General features: G+C 61.4%; 1 long non-coding RNA gene across 1 annotated transcript; it reads right to left on the bottom strand.

Annotated features, from left to right (window-relative positions):
- Positions 1-2,774: 2,774 nt before the first annotated feature.
- LOC123386743 lies at positions 2,775-4,199 on the bottom strand. The gene is made up of 3 exons (XR_006601132.1): positions 4,030-4,199; positions 3,209-3,751; positions 2,775-2,992 (listed from the first exon to the last, which is right to left on the bottom strand). It is a non-coding gene; the product is annotated as an uncharacterized LOC123386743 (long non-coding RNA).
- Positions 4,200-6,553: the final 2,354 nt, after the last annotated feature.

Genomic DNA, 6,553 nt, shown 5'->3' on the forward strand with positions numbered 1-6,553 from the left:
ACCGGCCAGACCCACAGAGGACAGGCTTCCACTCGCTTTGCTGGAGCCACCCAGCCTCCCTCTGGGACCCCTTGTGGGGGCTCCGGGGGGGGGGCAGCCCAGTCTTTTCACAGGTGTCCCCTCCACCCCCGGAGCAGCATGGGACACTCAGACCCTCAGATGGGGCCTCTCTGTCTGCTCGGGTAGGCTCCCATCCCACCTCCTGGCCTCGGTGTCCCATCCCTGTCCCCGCTGACCCACTCCCCTGGGGCCTTTCCCCCTAGACTTCAAGGGTAAGTAACCATTGCCACATAGTGCACCGAGGCCCTACACATGCCTGTGCCGAAAAAGAGAATACCAGAGACCATTTTTCTTAAACAATCATGGGAATTTCTGTGTTACGAAAATAATGCGTGCCCTTTGCAAAACCGAAATCGTAAAGCCAAAAGAGACTTCCTGGCCCACAGCTCCAAAGGGATTCCCTAGCAGCACGGATGGATTCCCTGGGGGGGGGGGGCAGAGGAAGCTAAGGAGCGTTGGGGATGAGTCCCCGGGAGCCTGGGGAGGCCGGCCGGACAAGCAGACTGGGCATCAGCCCCAGGGGCACGGTAGGCCCAGGACGGGCCAGCAGGAGAGAGGCAGAGAAGAGGAGGAGCCCTCAGAGGCCCGGGAGGAGACCTTGAGGGAGTGGCGGGTCCCCATCAGCCCGGAGCAGGGGCTCGGGAGCAGGGGCCATGCAGGGGGCTGGGGTTACCTGTCCCAGGCCCGGGCGCCAGCCTCCATATCAGTCCCTTCACCGTCTCCGGCTCTCTGTCTGCTGCTTCTCTGCCTGGTCACGGTCTATGCCCTCCCCTCGGGGTGCCCTGTAAGGACCTGGGAGCCTTATATGCCATCAGAGCTCCTGGAAGCTGCTGAGTTGGCATCGATGGGCCCCACCCCTTCCTAGACTCAGCCCCTCGTGCCACCTTCACGGGCATCAACGTGGGAAGAACTTCTCTGCCAACTGCCATATCCCTAAGTCCTCGGGGGCAAGTTTAGGTTTTGGTTTCTCTGTTCTGACAAAGGCCCTTCCTACCTGGAAGCCTCAAGGAGTGTCCAAGGGCAAAGGAGGTCCGGGGAGGGGAGGGTCTCTCTGGGCAGCAGGGACCAGCGAGGCAAGAGGCGACAGGACAGGTGTCTGTACCCTGGAGGAAATCCCCGACGCAGGACACGGAGCCTCCGGAGGGCAGGCTTCGGGTGACCCGTCCCTGAGTCCCCTTCAGCAGCCGTGCGGGCGTGGCCTGGCCCAGGCTCCCTGGGCCTGCTGGGCTGAGACATCTGCACACTCCGCACACGACACGACACGACTCCCGGGTAGGGCAGAAGCATCTGGTCTGGTTAGCCAAAGCCTGGCCTCAGCCCTGGTCCTAGGAACGGAGGAGGACAAACCTGTGCCGAGCTGTCCTTAGGAGCCCCCCCCCCCCCCGTGAATGACTGCGACGTAGACATGGAGCATGTCACCCTTGTCCCCGCAGGAGAAACGCAAGGGTCCCAGAGGGGATGGGGCTTGGCCAGGACCCCACAGGGTGCAGGTGGATGCAGGGATGTAGGGATGCAGGCCTCCCACAGGGCAGCCACTGCCTTCTCTCCGTCCACCTCCAGGCCCCAAGGAACGAGGGGGTTTGTATTCCAGCCCCGAGAGGGAACCCTGAGCCCCAGCTGGCCGCCCCTCTGTCCCACGGACTCCCCCATTCTGGCTTCCCTTTGGCCACCTGGCCTGGCCCCACGTTCCTCCCCAGCCCTCGGAGGATGTGTCTTTCTCGGGGAAGCCGGGCAGCCCGCGCTGAATCATACCTTGGTCACCTGCACCGAGAGGCAGGCTGTTCACCCTCCCAGGCTGTCTGGTCACAATCCTGAGGGTGGAAACCTTAACCGGGCATCCCCTCCTTCTCGGGGGGGGGCACCCCTGGTCCTGGACCAACAGGAGGGTGTCCCCCCCGACTCCCGGGTCCTGTGCCTTGGCCCCTCCCATCTCCTCCACTCTCTAGCCTGGACTCTGACCCCTTGAGCGCCTAGATGGTCTCCAGGTGAGAGTTTATCTGGCGGGTCCGATCTGGTGCCCACACTTCCCAGGTCACAGCCTCCGCACAAACGGACCAGACACACCCACATTGGTCCTGCCCTCCTGAGCCACAGCCTTCCTCCCTCCCTGCCCCAGGGTTGCAGAGACCAGTCCTGGACCCCTGAGGACTTCCCAGCCGGGTCCCTAGCTCTTTCCTTCCAGGGGGAAGGATGTGGCCCTGATGTAGTCCCGGCTGTCCCTCCGGACCCTCAAAGTCTCTCCAGTCACTTGTTCCACTTGAGTGAGTGCTGCTGGTCCCCGACTCCGTAGATTTCCCAGGTGGAGATTCCTGGGCACAAAGCCCCGTGCTGGGGCAGAGGGTGGCTCGAGGAGCGTGGGGTCCCGCAGCACCAGCCCCTGGAAGGAGGAGGGAGGTCCCGGGGAGGCCCTGGAAGGGCCTAGCCCTCCCACCACCTCACCTCTGCCTTCCCAGGTGGCTCCTGCAGCCTGAACGCCAGCATCCCACTGGGCTCAGCCCCGCATCCCTAGCTCTCCAGAGCAAACGTGCCCCTTTGATCGTTCTGGAGCATCTCGTGGGGACACCGATGGGGGCTCCATTGCAGGGAGGACACTCTCCTTCTGCAGCCTCACGGGCAGTCTGCCTACTGGTCTAGCTCCTCTGCCAGCAGCTTCGAGGTCTCCAGTTCTGGAATATTCCCCCGCACCCCCCCTTCCCCGCCCCCCTGGCCCCTGCCTGGCCTGATCACCGGTGCACTGTCTGCTCCCTCCTGCCGCCCGGCTGCCCCCTCGAATGCAGACAAGACTGGCCCAGCATGTCTCCACGTCGGGAAGTTGCTTTGCAGTGAGTGACCAGAACGTAGGCGGTAAGAGGATCCATGTCCTGGGAAGACCAGAGGGCACGCCACCGGTAACGAGGTTTTTGCTCCTCTGAAGGTCTGCGTCCTGAGCCACCTGTCTGAGTCAAGGCCGTGAGGGGCAGGAGCATGAGGAAATACCGTCTAAGACCAAGGGGGCTTCACCTCTCTGTTCTCATGCCCATGCCCTTCCGGAAGGATTTTCGCCCCAGCATCCTCCTGCACCCTCTCTCTGGAGGCAGCAGAGGCCCGGGGACTAGTTCTCCCTGTCCCCATCTCCCTGAACCGGGGGGGGGTGCCGGGTGGGACACACTTCGGTAAAGGCCGCAGTCGAGACTAGTGATGAACCCTGGGTCCAGGAGTAGCGCTCAACACCGCTGATGTGGCGATGATCTAAAAGCTCGAGGCTACCTCAGTCCCAGGCAAGAAGTAAGAAGGAGGCGATCCTGTCCTCTCGGGGGAATGACAGCCCCCCTCCGCCAAGTCTGCCTCTGGAACGCTGAGTGAAAATGTGCAAAGATCCCTACATCCAGCTCAAGATCTCCACCAAAGTGTGCGAGGGTCCAAGAAGGGAAGGAAGGATCTGGGTCCCTCATGAGAGTGGAGGCGTGGTCTCCTGAGCAGGTGCAGGCCATGCCAGGACTAGCCCCCTCCCGTCAGGAAAACTGGGAACAGGGCGGGCTGCCCCGGGGGGGAGACAGACTGGAGCCAATGGAGCCCAGGGAGGGTACAGGGCCCGCCCAGCCTGAGTCTCTCTGGGACTCCGTCAATGGAAGGTCCGTTAGTGTCTGGAATCCGGGCCAGGCTGCTCTGTGTGAGGTCCCAGCTCTGTCGCCCTGTAGGTGGCTTCCTTTCCCTAGAGCCAGGTGGGAGGTCAGGCTGGAGGTGCCCAGCCCAGGGTTGAGTAGTGTTCCCAGGCTGTGTCGTGTCCCCTTTCCAGCACCTCGGGGTCCCTGTGTCATGGGCAGAACTCTAAGACCAGGGTCCTGGGGAGACAGGGTCCTGGGGAGATGGTGCCTTGGGACCCTGGGGAGATGAGGTCTGGGAAGATGGGGGCAGGTCTTCCTGGAACCGGTCCTCCGCCAGCACTGACTGTGGGGACCCTTCCCCAGTGTAAGGCCATCTGTCCTCTACCTGATTGCCCCCGGTGCCCAGAGTGACCGCATCGCGGATTTTTTTAGTGACTTGCTCCCAGCGACAGAGGTGGGGCCGCTGTCAGAGTCTAGAAAGCAAAACCAAAGGGCTGATGGGATGATGCGTTTCTTCTAATAATTCTCCTTTAAGGAATGTTGACATCCTTTCAGTTCCTGTCATGGTGACAGTGCTTCTGGGCGGGTCTGCTGAGAACCCGCAAAGCAGTTCCTTTCTGTGACATCATCACTCTGTGTGTGTGTGTGTGTGTGTGTGTGTGTGTTGTGGGTCCGGGCAGGTGCCCAGGCACAGCTGTGCCAGGCCCCACATTTGTAATGTACGGAATGCTTGAGTTCCCGCAGGGCATCCTGAGGTGAAACCACCAGCTGTAATCAAGCATAAACCGCCGGGCACAGATCCAGAAAGCCACGCCACCAAAGTCCCTGGGGGCGGACACAGAATTTCGGCCACACCCTGACCCCCTGCGACCCCGGTGCTGCAACTTTGTGTCCGTTTTGCAAACACCTGCCCCACTCCTCTGTGGCCGGGGCTCTGTCTCTTGCTGGCCGCTCCCCTCTCCCTGCCCCTCTCGGGGCACGGCCCTGGACACCCTATCCTTTGCTCTGCTCCCTCCCCAGGAGCTGGCCTGTCCTGAATCTCAGCGGTGACCACTCCGCTGAGGCCACTGTCGCCCCTGCCTCCCTCACGCCAGACTGCACATGGGATGAGCCGCGGTGTTTGGAGCACGGGGTGGGTGAACCGTGAATTGAGTGATTTATTTTCTTTTTCAGACTAAAACACAACTTGTTTTCTTTTTAAAATGTTTTTGATGTTTATTTATGTTTGAGAGAGAGAGAAAGAGAGGGGCATGGAGTCCGAGTGGGGGAGGGGCAGAGAGAGAGGGAGACACAGAATCCGAAGCGGGCTCCAGGCTGTGAGCCATCAGCACAGAGCCCCACGCGGGGCTCCTGACTGTGAAGCATCCCTATAGAGACTTTACAGGAACGACTAAGGCTGCCGCTCAGACACTGGGGGTGCAGGAGGAGCATGAGAGGGGCTGCAGGAGGCAGGGTGGGCCCAGGAGACTGGGGGGGAGATGTCTGGATGGGGCTGCAAGGAAGGAATATCAGCAGAGAGGGGAGGGGTGTGGCCAGAGCAGGACCAGGGCCAGAAAGAAGGACCTGGAGAGAGAAGAGCTTGTGGGAGGGCTGCATCCCTACATCCCTGCATCCACCTGCTCCCTGTGGGGTCCTGGCCAAGCCCCATCCCCTCTGGGACCCTTGTGTTTCTCCTGCGGGGACAAGGGTGACATGCTCCATGTCTACGTCGCAGTCATTCACGGGGGGGGGGGCTCCTAAGGACAGCTCAGCACAGGTTTGTCCTCCTCCGTTCCTAGGACCAGGGCTGAGGCCAGGCTGCGGCTAATCAGACCAGATGCTTCCGCCCTACCCGGGAGTCGTGTCGTGTCGTGTGCGGGGTGTGCAGATGTCTCAGCCCAGCAGGCCCAGGGAGCCTGGGCCGGGCCACGCCCAGGAAGAGAGAGGGTGGACAGTCCCAGAACCTGGGAGCCATCCCATCCTTTAATGGACAAGAGCCGGGTCCCACCCTGAAGGGCGGCTGGCGGGACACCCCATAATCACGGTTTCTCTTGGGGATTCCTTAGAGCCCCTCTTGGGCTGAACAGGGAACAAGATTATCCGTGGGACTCCTGCCTGGAACATCTGGACGGTAATAGTGACCGACTTCGGGCTGTGTGACAGTTAAGTGGCCAGGGCTTAGGACAATGCCCGAGGTGGTTGTTCACGGACACACGCTGGTGCTGGTGTGGAACAGGGGATATCTCTGCCTCAGTGGATCCCTCAGTCCACACAAGCTCCGTGGGTCCTGCCCATACTGCTCCCACCCTTAGCAGCCAGGCGCAGGGAAGCCGAGCTGGGTGGGTCGCTTTGGGGCCTCAGTAGGTGTCATGGCTGAGACCAGGACAGGCCCGGTCCCCTCCTCGGGTCAGGAGGTTTCCCTGATAGGGAGGCCCCTCCTTCCCAGGCTCCTCCTGTCCCCCTGCCCCTCCCCCGGGGCCTGGACCCTCCCTGTGGCTCCCAGTCATGTTTCCAGGGCTGGTGCCCTGACTTCTGGGTGTCCCCCCCCTTGTCCAGCTGCAGGCGTGCCAGGGAGTGCGCGAGTCCCCAGAGGGGACAGGGTCACAGCCACGTGAGGAGATGGATTGAGAAGAGACTCCTTTCCCTCACCTGACATTAGCATCCACCTTTCGTGGCAAACTGGGGCCTGTGTCCTGGGCTGGGCTCAGCCATTTAATGCCCGAGCCTCTCCTGATTTACCCGTCTCAGCCTGGGGAATTACTACTTAGCACACTTTGTCTGGAGGCAAAACCCTTGTTCCCCTTTCCCGAGGTTTCTAAGGCAGGATGCTCTAGATTCCAGATTCACACCTGGGTCTGTGCACACCCACAGCCAGCACAGCACGGAGAGAACTTTCTATGACAGGCTACATTGAGTTACATGAGGATGTG

This window comes from Felis catus, chromosome B4 (assembly GCF_018350175.1).
Source record: "Felis catus isolate Fca126 chromosome B4, F.catus_Fca126_mat1.0, whole genome shotgun sequence".
Lineage (NCBI taxonomy): Eukaryota > Metazoa > Chordata > Mammalia > Carnivora > Felidae > Felis > Felis catus.